The 20542-nt window shown below is 41.6% G+C and overlaps 1 long non-coding RNA gene across 1 annotated transcript in view; it reads right to left on the reverse strand.

The window, feature by feature from the left end:
- The window catches only part of LOC108530722 (uncharacterized), a 239642-nt gene that overhangs the window by 104646 nt on the left and 114454 nt on the right, over nt 1–20542 (reverse strand). The window contains exons 3-4 of the long non-coding RNA XR_001885933.1: nt 18573–18576; nt 849–957 (exon numbers count right to left, since the gene is read on the reverse strand). This is a non-coding gene — a long non-coding RNA (uncharacterized LOC108530722). The remainder of the gene's footprint in view (nt 1–848; nt 958–18572; nt 18577–20542) is intronic.

A 20542-nucleotide genomic window follows, 5' to 3' on the forward strand; every position in this document is an offset into this window, starting at 1 on the left:
GTTTCCTTACTCGCTAAAGTAACTGTCAGTTCACACCAAAAGGCTCATAATTTATCATCACTAATTCACTTCTCCATCTTTTTAAATATATTAAATAGTACTTTTCCTTATACATTTCGCTGTCTCATATGAATAAGATTTCAATGTGGACAAAAGAACTCATCAGTGATTTATAGAAAATACATCCTCATGAAACAGCACTTTAACAAAAATTAATCATACTGCCTTATCAGAGTCAATATCAAAAGTGAGAGCTGTGTCTAATCCTGATTAAGATATTCACTTTTTCTTATTTTCTAACCCCCCAAAATCTTACCTTTTCCAAGATTCCCACAAAGGCTTATACCTGCATCGCAATCTCTTAACCAAACAACTACAATAGCTCATTCTTCCCCTGATTCATTCAACAGAGATTTATTAAGAACATACTGATAAGGTTTGGCTGTGTCCCACCCACATCTCATCTTGAATTCCCACATGTTGTGGGAGGACCAGTGTGCTGTTCTTGTGATAGTGAATAAGTCTCCCGAGATCTGGTAGTTTTAAAAAGAGGTGTTTCCCTGTACAAGTTCTTCTCTTGTCTGTCACCATGTGAGATGTGCCTTTCACCTTCCGCCATGACTGTGAGGCCTCCCCAGCCACGTGGAGCTGTAAGTCCAATAAAACTCTTTCTTTTGTAAATTTCACAGCCTTGGGTAATTCTGTATCAGCAGCATGAAAACAGACTAATACACCTACTGTGTTGGGCACAGAGATGCAAAGATGACTAAGGCGAGAAACTTGCATTGTAGGCCAGTGGAGGAGATGGGGTTACAACACAAAGTTAAGTTCTATAACAAAGAATTTACTAGCATTAGATTCTGTTTTCTGTGTTCTGTCCCAGTGTCAGTTCCACCATCTGTCCAGCCTCCACTCTGGTGCCAGTTCCTTTCCTCCAATCCAGTCCAGATTAAACCCCTCTCCTACCAAAAAACAAACAAACAAAAAAAAAAGCAAAAAACAACTCAGTGGTTCTTCAAAGTGACAGTGGCATTTCCCAATCTGGTTTAGGGAAATACTAGTTTCAGGGAATCTGAAAAGGGGGCCTATGGTTTGTTCCCCAAGTAGAGGGTAAACTTTAACATGCCTGAGTTTTTCCTTGTATGTCTTTCCACTTACAATGCCCCTTGCCATTCTCCTTTATTTCACTTCTCTCTCCTCCATCTGAACTCTTATCTATACTGCAAAATCCACTCAAATCTTCTCCATAATGCCTTCCCTGATTTTTTCAGTCTTAGTAAATCATTCCCTTTTAACATTCCCACCTCTTATTGCATATTGTAGCACCAATCACTTTGTATTACTCTTTTCTCTGCCTCCCTCAATAGATTGAAAGCCCCTGGCCTTTCTCTTTTAGCTCCAGCATGCAGTGCATTGCCTGCCACGTAAATGATTGTATACACATTGAGCATTTCATATCAATTGTTCACACATTTTTTAAAACTCCATTACTTCCTTTCAAGCCACCAGAAAAATCAGGCGTGAATTTGGTGTGCACCTTTCTCTTAAATTTAAATTCTATGTTTGAAACTGGGTTCCTATCAATAGACAGGCATCTGTGATGGCTACATAGGGATTCCTAAGTCACTCACTCCATCTTAGAGGTTTTCTTTTTCTGCTCCATTATAAAATCACATGTTGTTAATTTCTATAAGTGTTTTTTAAATTGTATTAAATGTTGCTAGGTATCTCCCTATAAGCAAAAAGGAAAAAAGCAAGGAAACTATATTTCATCCCTTCACACTTTATGCTACCATCCCTGGTAGCATAAGTGAATATTTGTTGGAAACGTGTAAAAAGCTGTACTCTGAGAAAAAAGATAACCCCACACCAAATCCCAGTTTAGAGCCACCCTGCATGCTCCCTGGGCTCCCCAGGCTTTTCCTCTGGATTTTCTCTTTTTTTAAATATGTTTTTATCTGCCTCCTAGTTTCCAAGCACTTTCAGATAATCAGACAAACAGCGGGGCTGTGTTGGTCTGCACACTGGTCCTCCTCTACCCGCCCCATCTCCCCTCCCCTGTTGCCTCCTTTTATCAAAGAAACTCAAAGGGAATTTGTTCACTTTACCAACAACTCAGCCACTTACAACTCAGCAAAGAGGTTGACTTATTTTATTCTCTGATAGGAAAAGAAACAAGACATTCTCCTCATTATTAAAACACCACCTTTTCTGACTACAATGGGAAATTTCAGCATCGTATATCCCCCAAACATTTTGATTTTTAGTTAAATGGCGTATTTCCTTCACATTGTAAACCCTCCTGACATACATGTGACACACACACACACACACACACACACACACACACACACACACACACACAGAGTTTCTCATGGAACTCTAAACAGCCTGCCCTCCATCTTCCCCTTCTTTCCTATTCCCCTCTCCCCAACTCTCCAGGTCTGCACCCTGGCAGTCTGGTGTAGCTCGTCAACCCTGCAAGCTCGTCCTCCCTGGTGCCTTCATGCCTGTGATTTCTGTCCTCATCTTCAGGCTTCCAAACACAGCTCAGGTCTCCTCCACAAAGCCTTCCTTCACTGACTACATGTACACAATGACCCTTCTCTAACCCACAATGTATTTTAATGCTCTAGTGCCTATGTTAGCCTTTATTCCAAACGTTTCTAGCCCTATGTTCATTATTATGTCTTGACTATCCAACCAGTCAAGCAGTGAGCTGGAGGGAGGGCATGAGCTCTGTAGTCAAGCAGCTATTAGTTTTGGATCCTCATATCTGAGCTACAAGATGCCTGGTTTTATTTTGTTTTAAATAAAGAAATTAACACCCTCACCGCTTGCAAAATCTAATGTTTCTGTGAGCATTAAACGAGGTCTCCCGTGTGAAGCACCTGGACTTCATGCCCTTCATGAACTATCCTACTGCTTCCCTGAGAGCAGGACCATGTCTTACCCCAGTCCTGGGTCCAAGGAATGCCTAGCACAGTAAAGCAGGATGTTATCAGCAGCAATAGTTGAAATGCCCAGAATTAACAAAAAGCTGGAAACACAATCCTCCTTGGCAAAGAAATGAGGTAAATCTTTCACTATTTAAGATCAACGTGCCTCTAGAAGTGAAATGGAACATGAGATAGCATAAAAAAGCAGATCAATCACAACACACAGATCATTTCTACACTTAGAAGCCATTTTACTGAGCACACATAGAAAAACAAATGTCTAACACCTTTGGCAAAGGCTGCCTGGAGTCTCACAGGGGTATGCATGAAAAAGTCTCCTGCCTTTTTAATTAATCGAGTTCTGACTAGATTCTACAATGCGTCAGATCAAAAGGCAGGGATTTAAAATACTACAATCAGACATTAAGTGCATTTCTTTAGTTTCTAAGTGAGTCAGAAAACGCGGCACAGTTAAGCTATAGACGTTTGCAGGCTAAGTCTTCTCCTTAACCTCAGGAGTCAGGACAAAAACAGCAGGCCCTTAGTTTGAGTCTTCTCAGCTACACAATGGGTGTGAGGTGAGCGACTATTTCCAATTTGCATGATTCCTATAATTTCCCATCATGAAATGGAGGAAAATGCCATTCATCCACATAGGAAGTCTTACTGAAAAGCGAAGCACTTCTATTTACTTAAGCACTGGGCTAGAATACAGAGAAGTACAATACATTCTAAACATGGTGCACATCTGGTCCAAAAACCACAATCAATTTATTGCTGCATCTGAAACATTTTCAGCAACTGTCATATAATATATCTTCACACATTTCTAACAAGACATTTTCTTGGAAACAAAATAGACAGGTATATCTGTCAGTTCCATTTCTTGCAAACGAAACAGAAAAATGTTTGGCTCAGATGTCTGTACCGTCTTTGGAGCAGTGTAACTATCATATGAGAAGGGTATTAGTCAAAGATGCCAAAAGCTCGGCGGTTACTTCCAAAAAGTGGAATTACTGGCTATACAGAAAAATAAGATATATGCATGTACGTATGCACCTCCCTTCTTTCCCATTCCAACAGAACCATTTATTGCATTTACTCTAAAGAGATGTACCAGGGTCTTGTTAAACCCATCTATCTCCCAGTATGAAAATACTGGGCTTCCTATTAAATAGAATCTTCTCATCCCTGTGGCTTTTTGAGCAGAACTTTATTCAACATTTTATTAAAAATTAAAATGCAATTGAAATCACATTAAGATGCTTAAAAGCTCCACATTTTTACCCTAAACCCCTCATGGGAATTCACAAGGAGAGAACAGAAAGGTATCTGATAGCCAGAGAACCCCAAACCCAATAAAGAAGGTTGCCAAAATGTCCCAATATAGGCCCCAGTGAAACCATTTACTGGCTCACTGTTGGCTGCATAATCTGCCTTTAAGCACTTTCCCTCTGCAAAAACCCCAGGACTCCTTTAAGAGCCATGTCTCAGCACACAAAACTTTCAAGTGACTCACCCTTCCCTCCCCCTTCCCTGGCCCAGCCCCGCAGCCCCTGGCACCAGCCATGCAGTCTTTGACCTTTCCTGATAACCCACTCACAGCTCATTCTGCCTGCAGGGCAGACAAGAAACGCACAGGGGCAGTTTTACTGAAGCTTTGACAACATTCATAAAAAGAATGGACATAGCCAACCCCCTTGCACACTTCTGAGCCTTTGCCTGTGTGGCTGCCTCCACCAGGAATGCCCTGGCTGACTTTGGCGAATGACTCATCGTGCTTTACAGCTCAGTTCAACTAGGGATTTTTGGTGACAGCTTTCCCTGACACCCCTTCCCTTACTGAATGAGGTGGTCCATCCTCTGTCATGGGGTGGAGCATCCCATACATCCTGCTCCCACTCCAACCTATTGCGCTGGTATCCAATAGAAGGCAATATGTGTCACTGTGTCTCATGTACCAGCCTGCAAGTCCCTTTAGGCAGGGCCTTGGTCATGTTCTTGTATCCCCAGACCCTGGGATACTGACTTTTATATGGAAGGGACTCAGCAAATGTTTACTGAATAAAAGAATAATGGCAGCAATCCAGAAAATTCCTGACTGTACCCAGACTAAAGGGCTTCAGTTGCTTCTCCATGAACAGAAAAGAGAACCTCAGGAAATGGCCAGTTGAGAGTTTTCAGGTCTTTCAACCAACAAGAGCTGATGGTAAGGATGTCCAATGGACTGTACGAACACGAAGGAGGAAAATGCACACTTTCTCAAGCTGGGCCTGAAGTCTTGCTATTAGAATTAGAGAAATATGAAAGTGATAAAGGAGACCACCCAAGATAAGGGAATTTGGAGGACTGCAGTGAATAGGAGGCTCAAGGGTGAGCACTCTCCACTCTGAAAGACGGCAGGTGAACGAAAGGCCAGGATGCAGGTGAGAAACCAGGGCAGGGGAAAGTGGGACAAGGATTTATTTGTCAAATTACAGCACCCTAGAATGGCATAGGGTCTCTTGAAAATAAAAAGAGGTACATTCAGGAAAAAGTTTGAAAGACTCTCCCCATGTGAGCAGATTAGTGTAAAAGACGAGCATAGATGGGATTGAGGCCCACAGAAAGAAGAAACCCCATGTGGTACTCATTTGAGTTGAACAAAGGGACCTGCGCTGATGAATACATATGAGGCCGGTCCTGTACCTAAGTTCCCAGTCCAGAAGAGAAGTCAGAGGAAACCAGAGAAGTTCAGAAAAGCTCGGTGAGTGACCATGGGCTCACACACACAGGGCTGTGGGAGCCCACAGCCCACAGTCTGCAGCTCTGAGAAACACACCGCGTTCCGCCTGTGGGGCAGTGTCCTCACTGCAATGCAGGTGTGTTTGAAGGAGAACGCCTAGCAGCAGCTGAAATAACCAAAAACAAGGTGGTAAATGGCTGCCCTGGGCCAATACAGGGACAAATTGGCAAAGTAGAATGTTCCTCGCAGAGCTCTCCAACGGTTCGAGAATTCTACCACCTCTCCTGAGGTGCCCTGGAAAAGGCGAAGTGGAAAGGTAGAGCCTGTTAAAATTTTATATGGTTTCTGAGGCATCTTAATTTTTAATAAAAAGTTCTTAATAATGTTCTGGATAAAAGACTGTGGTACTTAAAAGATTCTTTTTATAATGCCAAACTCTTTGTGCAATGTATGTATATATTTTTTAAAAGACCATAGTCTGGCAAATACTGACAGCCTGTAACACATACCACATTCTCCTTCCGCTTACTCCACCACCTCATACTATGGCCAACGGCAAATCCATTCAATTCTCTGGCCTGGCTTAGCTTCACTTCAAGGTGAGGAGTTTAAAGTGAAATGTAACACAGTGGTAGTTTCCAACAGCCTTCGCCACTGAAATGTGTTCATCCAGCTGACACTGTTTAACCCTGGCTTCTGGCACATTCTGTAAGGCCCAAGCATGTGAAGAGACATGTATCTCAGGCACGTTTCCAGGGATGAAGGCTATCTGGGGGTTGGTAGTCCCAACTAAATAAGACAACTACTAGTAAGTGGAGGATAGAATCCTTGACACTCTTCTCTCCTTCAATTAGTGCTTCACAATTTTCAAAGTGCCTTCTTTGAGGTTTGGAGAAGTTGCTTGATTCACCAAGATTCTGCAGCTTCATGCCAGGGCCAGAAACTTCACAGACTTTCTTCCTTCAGGGTGAGGCTCTGAAGACAACCTTACTGTAACACCTGTGGCCCAGGTTGGTTCAACAGTGAAGTGTACTGAGGAGCAGCTCAACTCTGCAGCTGTTCAGAAGTGGCCCTCGAGCTAGACTCAGAGGAGGAAGAGACCAGGGGAAACTGTCATAGCAAAGGCAACAATGTAGGATGGATTGAGCACTGTGTTCTCAGCCTTCCTCAGCACAGGAGAGAGGTGGTCCCAGAGCATGGTTGGGAATGAGAAGTGAAAGGCCAGGTTGTAGAAGACCAGACATTTTCTTTCTTAATTTTTGTTTTGTTTTTAGAGACAGAGTCTTGCTATATTGCCCAGGCTAGTCTCAACCTCTGACCTCAAGTGAATCTTGGAACTTGGCTACAGGCTCTCACTACCATGCCCACCTTCCCAACTTGGCCAAACATTTTAGGAAGAGAACATTACATTTCATGGGAACTAAGGATTGGAGAATTGCTGAGTTTAAACAAGAGTAGGGTAAATACGTCATTCACTTAGAAAATGAGTCAGTTGGTTGCATTTCGTTACCTTTTGTTTGAGGAAGAAACGTAAAGGATGCTGAGAAAGACAGGGTTCCCTCAACAACAAACTCTGCAAAAGCAATGGATTTTTCCAAGCTATTGGTATCCCATTTGTGAAATTCGATTTTCTCCTATGCTTCTTGAATTCATATAGTGAGTTTCAAAAGTCTCTTCTTAAGAAAAAAAATCGATTTTTCTTCAAAGCACTAAGAAGTTAACAATATCCTGTGAACACAGAGCAAACACACCAAACTTGAGAAAGAAAACCAAGTGACAAGGAAGTGGGAATGTTCACATTTATTCACACATATGGAACTTGACTCATTTTCTAAGCGAGCGACACATTGATCCCACTCTGTAATTTAGCATTTTTGTGCCTCAGTGTTCTTACCTATAAAGAAGGAAAAATAATAGTACCTACCCATGGCTTGTTGCAGAGATTAAATAACTCACTGTATATAAATACCTGGCACAGTGGCCAGGATAACAAATGATAGATAAACATTAGCTATTATTCTTATTCCAATGAGTGCTTTGGTTTGTATAAATCATAAAAAGCGATCTTTGCACACATGGGTGCAAACAGTTTCCAGTGGTTCGTTAGGTCTATGAAATTTGATATTCCTTGCTTTTCCTTGGCAAGAATCTTAACTAGAAGAAATTATTGATCCAGGTAGCAAGATCCACAGCTCTCCATGACTGTTTCCACTCACTGCAAATTTCCAGAAAGTAATCGTTTCAGGCTGAAGTTGTCCATGCCAGATCTCAACCCTGTGGAAACATGCTTGCATTGGAAGATGAAAACAGAATCCATACCCTGCTTCAGAGTACCTAGAGTGGAATAAATAGACTTTTTTCTATCCCAAAATAATGTCTTTTAGCAGAACTTTAAAAAATCATTAAGCATTTTAAGTTTAAGCTTCCCTGAGCCCTGCATACAATAAATGTGGGACCACCTGCTTTGCCAGTGATAAAAACACTTGCTTTGAAGCTCTTGTTATTTTTAAGGTGTGTTTTTTTTAACCTCCCTTGAGACGAAGTGTTCTCAAGTTGAAAATTTACTTTTCATGTCCCAGTCTTTCAACTAAAATACTCTAGATTTTAACAGTTAACATCTCTAATTTTTTTCTCTCATTTAACTTAATATATTTTACAGCTTGATATGCTGGTAAAATGATTTTGAAATGTATTTTTAACAGAGATTAAATGCCAGAAGCCCTTTGCTCTACCCCCTAGACCTATGCAGCCATGGGTCCTTATCTTCATGATGCCAAGATATGCAGATACAGAGTTTGGAAAAATCAGTTTTTCAATTGCCAAACCAAGCAAGACCTGCAGCTTAATCACTAATATCCATAGCTCCTAATCCAATGCCCTCCACAATGATAGGTTACTGAGTAAATGCATGAATGGACTTTGGGTGGGCCACACTAGCAGATGGTTTACTGACTGTCATTTACTTGCCTGAATACTTTTTATAGAAATGCTACAAGGTATCTTTTATTATAAACACTACATTTCTCTAAAATGAGAGTCTCTTCTCTCTTTGTCCTCGTTACCACCAACCACCAGCAGCCAAGTTACAGAAGCAGTGGCTACACATACTCAAACCCATGACCATTTAGGGTTATGGATGTTTTTACTGCGTGGCAATCACAATCCAACCTGCCCAAAGGAAAGCGATTCAGCAGTGAGGCCTCTCTGAACCTTCTCCCCTCTGCCATGCTGCCCAAAACCAAATAATCAATTCTGATCTAAATTAGCAGAGGGATGTTGATACAGGAGAGCAGTATTCAAGCACCTCCTCTCACTTGACTCTGAATCAGAGCAGCCACTAGTGCTATATCAACTCCCAGGTCACAGGTGCAGAAATGATGGCCCGGAAAACTTGCCCTCCCTCACAGCTCCACTTAGACAAATCAGAGCTCTAGCAAGCCTAAAGCTCCTGAAAGACAAAGACCAAGAAATTTACTCCTTTGTATTCTCAGGGGCCTAGTGCAGTTGGTTGGGTGGGGGGGGCGGTTAGGGAGGGAATGATCCATAAATATTTGTAGGACAAAGAAATAAGGAGTGAGAGAGAGGGGGGAAAGGAAGGAGGGAGGGAGGGGAGGGAGGGAAGGGAGGGAGGGCAGGGGAAGAAATTGAGCCTCCCAGGCAGGCGCCCAAAAGCCCCCATCTTGCTAAAGATTACTTCCAGCAGCAGCTGTTTAGAAAAACACCAACCAGCCCTAGCCTAATGTGCGTTACCAGGGTCAAATTGGTGTGTAATTCTTCCCCTTTTGTACACACTCGTCCCATGCCCTAAATTTCATTTTTAATGCCCTTTATCAACCAAAGGCAGGCAAATGTCAGCATCAATACGATCTAAGAAATAATTGTTGTCCAGCACTTAGTATCAACGCGTTAGTCTTCTTGAGCTCTAATAAAGTACAAAGACCAGGTGGCTTAAACACAGAAATGTGTTTTCCTCCACAGTATCTCAAGGCTGAAATCCAAGATCAAGGTGCCAGTGAAGTCAGTGTCCTGTGAGAGGCGCACTCCCTGAGTTGGCAGTCACCACCTTCTCACTATGTCCTCACATGGCTTCCTCAGTGAATGGCATGGAGGCAAGGAGGCCAAAAGGAACCCCCCCTCTCTCTTCCTCCTTATAGAGACCACTAATCCCACCACGCCGGCCCAACCCAGCATGATCTAATCTAACCATCCATTACATCCAAAGATCCCATCTCCAATCATCATCCATGGTAGAGGTTATGGGCCTCATATTTGAATTTGGGGAGAACATAAACAATATTCATGTAGGGAGCAGGAAATAAGGAGTGTGGGGGGAAAGAGGGAGGGAGGAGGGAGGGAGGGTAGGTCGAGGAGGGAGGGAGGGAGGGAGGGAGGGAGGGAGCGAAGGAAGGAAGGAAGGAAGGAAGGAAGGAAGGAAGGGAGGGTGATCTATAACACCACATCTTTTAAATCTGGAGATCTCATTCATATTTGCAGCTTCTCCTGAAGAACAAGAACACTTGCCAGCCCTTTGCCTGTGTTATCACTTGGAATAAACTGGATGTGTCTAAATGGAACCTGTCTCCTTTGGGGAGGGCATGCACCCGCCAGGTCACCATAACCACCAAGACCACCTCCCATCTCCCATCCACCTGTTTCACTAATTTGTGCCTGGACCATTTTCAGTTTTCTGGATGACATGAGTGAGGAGGAGGAAACTCAGGTAAACGATAAAGTTTCGATTATCAGGATGGTAAGTTATCTTGTGTCTCTGTGCATGTTGGCTTACTTTAAATGTAGTGTACATTTGGAAGTGAGAGCTAAGTAGGGAATTCCATAACACATGGAATCACATTATGGAAAATCATCAGAGGCCTTTACTTGAGCTTTTGAGGTTTGTAGGCATGGGAAATTAGAGCCTTGGGGCATGTGATGATATGGAGGAACCAAAAGACCAGATTCTTTGATTAAGCTTCAGGCTCTTAGAATCTCCTGATTGTTCATCTCATACTAATTATCTGGGAGAAATATTAGAAGGCAAGTTAATGATACTTGCTGCTGACTCTGGATTGGGAAGGAGCTGCCTGAAGTATCAGTGATTGGCTAAAGAAAAGAAATAATTATAGGCTGGCTGGATTAGAAATTTAATCTCTATAGTATTTTCCCACAAGTAAATGAGATTCAATTTGTAAAATATCAGGGAGGAAAAAACTATCACACACACTCATCTCTATGCACCTTAGAAAACTGGCTACTTTGGGACCCTCAGCTATGTGTTCCTCAGAGCTACATTCCAGAGGGTATTCCCCAGACAGAGTGTAACTCTCAAACAGGAGACACTTAGAAAGGGAAGCCCTTGAACCTAACTCACCAGGACTGAACGCCCGAGCATGACCTCCACCATTCATGATTCAGTGAACACTAGGCACTTCCCTGGGCCGGCCACTTGTGCCAACACTAAGAATAGAGACAAGGAAGGGCCCACCTCTGGGCTTAGAGTATAGTTGGAAATGGGTCTTTCTTCGAAAGGAAAACAACAGAGAAGAAACTACATCCCTAACTTTGAAACTTCTGGGTGAACTTGGGATTTCCACACTAGGGAGCCTTGTCTTAGTGCGAGTTCCTCCAGCACAGCTTGCCTAGGCCTCCCACCCTTTACAGACAGAGGACACCTGACCAGGTCTAGGGAGGCTGTGAGGCTTGGAGAGTGGCTGGCCTAGCCCCAAGCTGTCAAAGACAGAAAGCTGCCATCTGTACCCACTGCCCCCTACCTCTCTGCTTTTTTCCTCCAGGAATTCCCAACACTTTATGCCAGAACCACTGAGGGCATTCTTTAAAATATAGATTCCCCAACCTACCTCAGCCCTGCTGAATCAGAATCCTTGGATTGGGTGGAAACTGCTTTTTAAATAATCTTCTCAGAAAATTTGTATATGTCAAGTTAGAGAACCACTGGGTAGTAGAAAGACCACAGCCATCAGAGCCAGTTAAACCAAGATTTGAAATCCAGAACTGACACTTAATTAACATAATTAACCCTAGGGACCTGGGTTAATTACTTAACTTCTTTGTGACCCAGTTCCTGTGCAGTAAAATAGAACAATGCCCAGCGTTGTTATAAACTTAGAATAGACTACGCTAAACACTCATCACTGAGTTACTATGATAATCGCATCCCACCTCCACCAATGCCTGTCCCCAGTGTTTTATAATCTGGTTTAAATTTAAGTCAAATTTCTCCAGGATTGTTGTCCTAAGGGTATATGCCTATCTGCAGAAAGAAGAGATTTGTTCACTAATTTTTTAAATCCAGGAAATAGATTGTAAATAGAAATGATTCAGGGGATTGAGTTGGTTTTAGCTATGAGTGTGAACTATGGGTACCCCTCCATGAAGAGTCAAAGTCAATTATAACCTGTCTAACTGGGAGCAAGAGACACAAAACTGGTAAGAATTGTGGGAAAGAAGAGAGGTCACCATTCTTTCTCTTTACATTTCTGTGATGAGCTACCTTTTACTGCATGATAAAAATGAGAAGAGCTATGGACTAGGAACCAGAAGACCTGGGTTCAAACCCCAGCCATGTGACTTTGGACAAGTCAATCCTGTCTGAACCTCAGTTTCTTTGTCCAAAAAATGAGAGATTGGAGTGCTAAAATCCTACTCCACTGACCAATGGGTTTCATATATTTTCAAAGTACAAAATATTCACCTAATAGCCACATAAATGAGGCAGGCACCAGAACATGAAGAAAAGGAAGACCTGCCAGGCTGCAAGCTCCCACTCTGGGAGTCTAGATGTAGGATATCTCACAGGAGTCTGATGTCAGGCAGTGTTTACCTTGAATTTGCCAACCCCCAAGCACTTTAGTGCTCACAAAAGTTGGCCTCAGCCCAAAGTTCCCAGTAGAAAGAGGAGTGAGCAGAGTGTCCACATGTCACCTGTCTCTGGATGCTCCAAGGGCAGGAGGCAGCCAGAAAATACTTAACCCCAAACTGGGATAGAAATGAGATCCATCCAAGGCAGTAGACAAAAGGTAAAACTGCCCAACTGGTTTTCCAAGAAAGTTTGGAGAAGTTCATCAGAGGGTGAAACCCCTATCAACAGAGCCACATGAGAGTTGGCAGTGGTGCAGCCATGGTCTCTATCACCAGCTTCCCAGCAAAGGCACAGACACATTTTTCTTTCTCTCTCAAGCCAACATGATTTTGTCAAGGTCAACAGCTGGATTACTCTTGGGTTGGGGTGCTTCTGCTTGAGTGCCACCTTGGGCAGGTGTAGCAATTAATGGGATACTTGGGGAAGGAAGGAATTGAGTGTGAAAACCCCAAAGAAATGAACATTCTACTTCCTTAAGATTATACAGGTCCTGGCGTGGACTTCCTTAACTCTGCTTCCTCTCCACTTTCTAATGTAGTCACCTTTCTTCTGATCTTTCCTTCATCTCCCCTGTCTTAGAAGACAAGATGTCATCCAACCTGACAGTTTTGCCTCATTGCCTCTGCATAGCCACACACCTCTCTCTCCTGGATGACCACAGAAAGACTAACTCTTCTTTCTGGACCTTCCTATTGGCTTATTTTCCTCTACATGTCCTTTAAATGTTGGCTTCCAAAAATCCAGCCTGAGCTCTTTGACCTCCTTTTTGCACATTTCCTCTTGGAACAATCTTTCCAAATCTATGGCCTCAGTCATCATCTTCATGCCACAGACTCTGAGTTAATATCAGAATTCCCAGATTCCATCTTAAGGTTCTGACTTAAGGTTCAGGTCTCAACCATCCCTGTGATCTCTCTTGTTAGCATAAAAGAAAATGGTCTGAGCTACAAGAAGGAAACCTACAGTAGGTTGCTTTTCAGAAGGGCTTTTCCCTAGAAGGCCAATGTGAGGACATTTTCCATTTCCCCATTCAAACCACTCCCCCATCCCATCCCATAGCTACTGAAGCAGTACAGGAGTGGTTCAGAAACATTGGTACCTAGATTTGAATTTTATCTCCACACTTAGGCAACTTGCCCAACCTCTCCAAGTCTTAGTTTCATCATCTGTCTTGAGGGGTTGTAATAATATCTGCATTACTGAGTCATGATGAACATAAAATGAGATAACCCCTACAAAGTGCTTAGCACAGCGCTCAGCACTAAGAAATAACTCAACAATGTTATCTATTATTATATGGCCATGATTATTATGCAAAACGGTGATTTACATTCGAACTTCTGCTATCTTAATAGGGAAAAAAGTTTTCATTTTCATTTCCATTCTTTCTAACTCCTTTAACCCTTTCCTGACCCATAGCTAAATCTAATCCAAACGGTAGGCACCAACTCCTAGGGCAGTTAGTGAAAGATGCTCATGGAGAGAAAAGGGCTTCAGTTCTTTTGAGTTTCTTTGCCTAATTATAAGAGTTTCCTGTCAGCCAGGATGAGCTCACTCATGCCAAGTATCCTCTTACGCATAGTGAAGCTGAGAGGAAAGACACATGCCTTAATTCAAACTGCAATGAGAAAAAGAGATGGACATCAGGCAGAATCGGGGAAACAAGGTGCCAAGTACAGGAAGCATGGGTTTTGCATAAGAATTTACAGTTGCCAAATTTGTTCTGCTCTGAAGTTCCATCTTCTGCTCTTAAATTAAAATGTCCTTCTTTTCACTCTCAACCAAAACGGGTGGGACTGAGCAAGTTTGAACTCCCACAAAAGACAAGTGACAGGAAAGATGAATTCTTGACCAATTGGAATAATTCTGTTACTTACACCTTTTCCCCTGGGGTGTGGTGCGGGGGAAACACTAACAGTCTTCTCAGAGCTTCATTCTGTGTGGCTTCCCCGATGCTGTGTGTTTGTTTGCACTCATCACCGTGAGGCATATACTTTCCTCCCTGCTGAAGTCCCAGCTTTCATTTTTCATTAGCAAGTAACACTTAGTTCGCTGCAGCCTGCTGATTACAAGGGTGCACAGACCCAGATGAATCATAGAAGCAGGCAGATGGCACAAATACAAATCCTCTGCATTGTGTCTTACGCCCACACTAACCTTCTCATGTGGCCTCTCTTCCCAGCATCCCTTTCCTTCATTACCTCATCCATACCCAAAGGACAATTAGTGCATTCAGGCACTAGAGACAGCTAACTGTACAAGGGAGAGTACAGCAAACAACCTCCTGGTTCCTGGAATCTAGACACAACACAAAGGCAAAAGAATTGAAAACAGTCATCGTATCTGCGGCAAGTGCTGCAGGGTGCCATCCAGATCTTTCATCAGGTCCTAAGTATTCATCCCCCAGCTGCCAGGAGTGTTGACTTCTGGTGGCTTAGCTGAGTTCCTTTTTAAGTTATGTCCACAGGCTAAGGGGGCCGCCTTTCCCAATGACACCTCCCTCCCAAAGACAGACAGTATCCAATCCAATACCTGGTCAATGTGTATGTGTTGGGTGGGTTTGGTGGGGGATAGGGGTGCAGTCGAAGCTGATCTTTCTGCTTCATTTCAGAGCAACTCTGAAAGGCCATCCCAGGTCCAAAGCTCCCCGTAAGATTGGCAGGGGCTTTTATTTGGACTGCATTGACATCTGACTTCTCCTTCTGCCCTGTCCTTCTCCTATCACTCCCCAAAAGAATTCTCTGTGTACAAATCTCCATCTCAGAACCTATTTGTCATTGAACCTCACCTAAAACAGGAACTCTGACAAATGAATGCATCAAGGTTCGAGGAAACTAGTATTCCAGAAACGTCCACCAAGACTTGAAGCACTTCTTAAGATTCATGGAAAGTTATGGGGTAGTCTGTGGTGTTACAGAGCCAGCCAAATTGGCCCCACAGTTAGATGGATGCACAAGTTAGGCTCTGGGGAATGACAGGACCTGGGACTGAAGCCAAGATGCCTTGGGCTCTGTCCCAGCATTTCTTCTGTGTGCCTTTACACAGGGTTTTTAGAGCAGTGCTTCTCAAATGAGCAGTGTTGGAGGACCATTTTCATTTTCAATATATCACAAGCCAATTTATTGTCAAGTACACTAAAATAAATTACAATTCCACACTCCTTAAGTGTGACCTACACATAGTAACTTCCTTCAAAAGAGCATAGTATGAAAGTAAGGACAGGGAAGAAGATAACTTTACAGTAAAGAAAACTGGCAAAGACTGCCTCTGTCAGATGACCAAGGTCAACATCAACAACAGTGAAAAGTCGTGTGTATAGTATGTAGCTTTGATATGATGTGGTGGAAATGGCACTTCAGCTCTCTGGTCTTCCTCCCCCAAACCCATAAGCCCAGTTTAATCATGAGAAGGGCAAATCCCAATTGAAGGACATCCTACAAAACACCTGCCTAATAATCTTCAAATCTTTCAAAGTCATGGAAACCAAGAAAAGTCTGAGAAATTGTCACAATCAAGAAGAGACACGATGATCAGTGGTAATATGGTATTGCTGGATAGGATTCTGAAGGAGAAAAAGGACATTAGGTTAAAAACTAAGAATATCTGAATAAAGTATGAATTTCAGTGAATCATAATGTATCAGTATTGGTTCACTAATTGTAACTAACATAATATATTAATTTTACTATCTTACACTATCTATAAGATAGTGCAGAGTATGTGGGAACTCTCTGTACTATCTTCTCAATGTTTCTGTAAATCTGTTCCCAAAATAAAGTTTATTATAAAAAATAAAACAAATGACAACATATCTGGACTTTTGAAGACATATGAAATATAGGCCTAGATGACTTAAAATTTCTCTGTCAAATTACCTTAAAAGTTTTTAAAAACTTACTCTCACTTTCTATATTCCAACCACCAGGAGTAAGTGGTTCTCAGACTGGCTTCAATCTGTTGACTATCTTTGAGGAACTCTCAATTTGACTCAAGGGTTCAGTTTCCTCATCAGTAAAATGGGAGCATAGGGCTACAGGATCACAGTCCCCTCTGGATAGCCTCTGGATAGCCTCTGAAGTGCTGTGCTGAGTGATCGATCACCTTCTGCCAAAGCAGCAGGTGCTCAGAACCAGATGCCTAGAATCAAGCCCCGCTCCATGATGATGACATGAGGTCCTCACTATCCAGCATTATGAACAGCTGTCCTCTCCCTATACCTCTTGAACTCCAGTAATACAAAGGCTACTGTCTCTGGCCCTTTTTTGTTATTGTTGTTCCAACACAGAACTAGAAACGAGGGAAAACATAAAAATAATGCTATGTGTTCAGGCTGTCACATATGGTCCCCAAGCCAGGGTGCTGAGTGTTCTCTTTCTCTCTCTCATTTGGAACCCCAGAAACCCAAGAGAAGACTCTGGTGCTGGGAGACTGATGGAGTTGCAACCCAGCTGTGGGCCAGGAACCAGAGTGCTGTCTGCAGACCATGATTTGTCATAGTACAGACAGGACACAGTATGAAAGAAGACACATCACATATGGGACACTGATAAAATAATTAGAAGACAAACCTTCCAATGAGCAAGAAAGAAAAAAATGGCAGTTGAGAAACAGATGGTGGCAACTTGTCCCATTGAATAGGTTTTTGAGATGTAAGTGGTAGGTTTTAAAACAACCAAAGGAGATAATTATACATCTGAGATGGCCAGAGATTATTCAGTTTCTTGTGGATCTTGGAAAGCCAAGAGGTGAAGTCCACAACTAAAGCCCCAAGAAACAGGATACACACAGAGCAAAGGCCAACAGGGAATTGGAATGAAGAACACTGGTCATCACTCAGGCTCCATGAGTGAGATTAAGGATATTTAAATATTATAACCTGGAAGGAATTTAAATATGGAAACACTTTGGGAGGCTGAGGCGGGCAGATCACGAGGTCAGGTTCAAGACCAGCCCAACCAACATGGTGAAACCCCGTCTCTACTAAAAATACAAAAATTAGCCAGGCATGGTGGTGCATGCCTGCAATCCCAGCTACTCAGGAGGCTGAGGCAAGGGAATCACTTGAACCTGGAAGGCAGAGGTTGAAGTGAGTTGAGATGGTGCCACTGCACTCCAACCTGGGCAACAGAGCAAGACTCCATCTCAAAATAAATAAATAAATAAATAAATAAATAAATAAATAAATATTGAAACTCTTATTCCATGTGCCATTCATATGTTATCTCCTACTAATTACATATTATTTCCTATTACTTAAACTTCTACTACAAAACTCTGTGGTCCATCTCCTAGCAAAAGAGTCAGTCTACATATTTGACCCATATTTTAGAAATTCTTAGAGATGGAATGTTTCAGCAAGGGTAATATTTCATAAGAGTAACATATTGGCATAACAGTGACATACTGGCATAAGAGTAGCACATTGGCAATGCCCTGTTACTTGTTTTAATAAATAATCTCAGAATCTCAGTGACTTAACACATAAAGTATGGTTCTGTACAGGTCAGCAATAGGGGCTCTGCTCCAGGTGGTCTTTGAGGAAGCAGCCTTCTCCCATGCTGTGGTTCCTCCATTTTAAACACAAACCAGCAGAAATGAGTAGGGAGAGTAGAGAAAGGAGGAAGCCCACCCACTCTTACCTGCCTTGGACTAGAAATGACGCACTGCTTTTGCTCATATTGCATTGGCAAGAACTAGTCACATGACCTCACCAGACACAAGAAGGCTGGGAAATAGTTTGATTCTGTGCCCAGGAAGAAGAAATAGGTTTGATGAGTACTAAGATGATTGCCAGGAGTAATCATAAGAGGCACTCTCAGAAAGCTGCCCAAACATGTTGGTCTTCAGTAGTTTCACATGGCTCATAGAATGAAATGCTCACAAAACATGGGCACTGTCTAGACAACTTTCTTATTAGCACTTGAGTCAGTGCCCCACCTGTTAGCACCTATTCACAGGATTAAAAGTGTGGGTTCTGGAGTTTGACTGCCTTGACTCAAATCTGGCTTCTGCTTCTTGCCTCCCGTGTAACCACTCTGGGATAAATTAAACCTCCTCTTTGCAACTTGGTTTTCTCCTTTTTACTTAGATATTGGTACAAAGGATAAGGATATTGTTACTTGTTTCAGAGGGCTGTGAAGTTTAAATGAGATAATTCTCATAAAACACTTCCCATAGTGCCCAGTGCATAATAATTTCTTAACATTTGTTAAATACTTCTTACATACCAGGGAGTACCGTAAGTGCTTTACATTCATAAACTAACTTAATGCTCACAAGAACCCACAGAAGTCGGAACAGTTTTCTCCATTTTAGACGTAGAAAAACAGGCCCAGAAGAGTTAACCAGTTCAAAGTGATACAACCAGTGAATAGAAAAAAAAATAGTAACCCAGGCATCCTGGTTTCAAAGCTAAACTGATTTACCCTATCATCACCTGCCTTTCAATAAATATCCCCTATTCATTGCTATTAGCACCTTTATTGAGGTGTAAATGATATAAAATAATGTACTTATACTTAAAATGTACAATCTGATAAGTTTGACATTATACATATACATATACCTGTAAAACTGTCACCACAATCAAGATTATGAACATATTCATCATCCCAAGATGTTTTTCTAGCCCCTTTGAAATCCTTTTCCTCCACTACTCTCCACTCCCCCTATCCGCAGGCAACTATTATCTGCTTTCTGTCACTATAAATGTCTGAATTTTCTAGATTTGTGTATAAATAGAATCATGCAGTATGTCATTTTTATCTGCTTCTATCAGTGTAATTACACTGAATTTCACTCATGTTGCACGTGCTAATAGTTCATTTATTTTCATTGATAAGTATCCCATTGTATAGCTATACCACAGTTTGTTTATCCATTCATCTATTGATGGACACTGATGGACATTTGGGTTGTTTCTAGTTTTGGACTATTATAATAAAGCTTCTATGAATCATCATGTTCAAGTCCTTGTATAGACATATACTTTGATTGCTCTTCAGTAAATACCTGTAAAACTACTGGGTTATTTGCTATCTATATGTTTAGCTTTTAAAGAAACTAGCTATTTTCTAGAATGATTGTACCATTTTACACATCCATCAGCAGTACATGAGAGTTCCAGTTGCTTCCCACCCTCAACTTGCCATAGTCAGTGTTTATTCTAACAGATGCGTAGTGCTATATCAGTGTGGTTTTAATCTGCTCCTAAGGAATAATGATATTGAACATTTTTAATGCATTTATCTGCCATCCATATGTCCTTTCTGGTAAAGTACGTGTTCAAATATTTTGCCCTATTTTACTGGTTTATTTGTTCTCTTATTACTGTATTATGGGAATTCTTTGTATATTCTGTATGCAAGTCTCTTGTTAGATATGTGATTTGAAAATATTTTCTTCCAATAGGTAGCTACTCTTCATTTTCTTAAGTTTCTTGCAAAGAGTAGAGGTTCTTAATTTGAATGAAATCGAATTTATATTTTTTTCTTTTATGGTTTATTCTTTCGGTATGGGATTTATGAAAACTTTTCCTAATACCATGTCACAAAGATGTTCTCTTCTATTTCCTTCCAGAAATTTTACATTTTTAGATCTTGAAAGTAGGCCTATGATCTCTTTTGGATTTGGATATGTTGCAAGGTTTGAATCAAAGGAGTTTTCTGCTTTTTTTTTTTTCCTGTTTTTACGAACGGATGATCAATTGTTAAGAAGTCTGCTTTCTCTATTGAAGTGCCTTTAAACCTTTATAAAAGTCAATTGACCAGATACATGAGATTTATGTTTCCATTTTATCTACTTATATATTGTCCATCTTGATACCATTACCATACTGCCTTGATTACAATAGTTTTATGTCTCAAAATTAGGTAGTATGAGTCCCCCAACTTTGTTGCTTTTAAATTTTATCTTGGCTATTCTAAGTCCTTTGTATTTCTATGTAAATTTTAGAATCATCTTATCAACTTCTACCAAAAAAAAAAAAAAAAAAAAAAAAAA

Source organism: Rhinopithecus bieti, unplaced genomic scaffold, assembly GCF_001698545.2.
Source record: "Rhinopithecus bieti isolate Rb0 unplaced genomic scaffold, ASM169854v2 scaffold_7398, whole genome shotgun sequence".
Classification (NCBI taxonomy): Eukaryota; Metazoa; Chordata; class Mammalia; order Primates; family Cercopithecidae; genus Rhinopithecus; species Rhinopithecus bieti.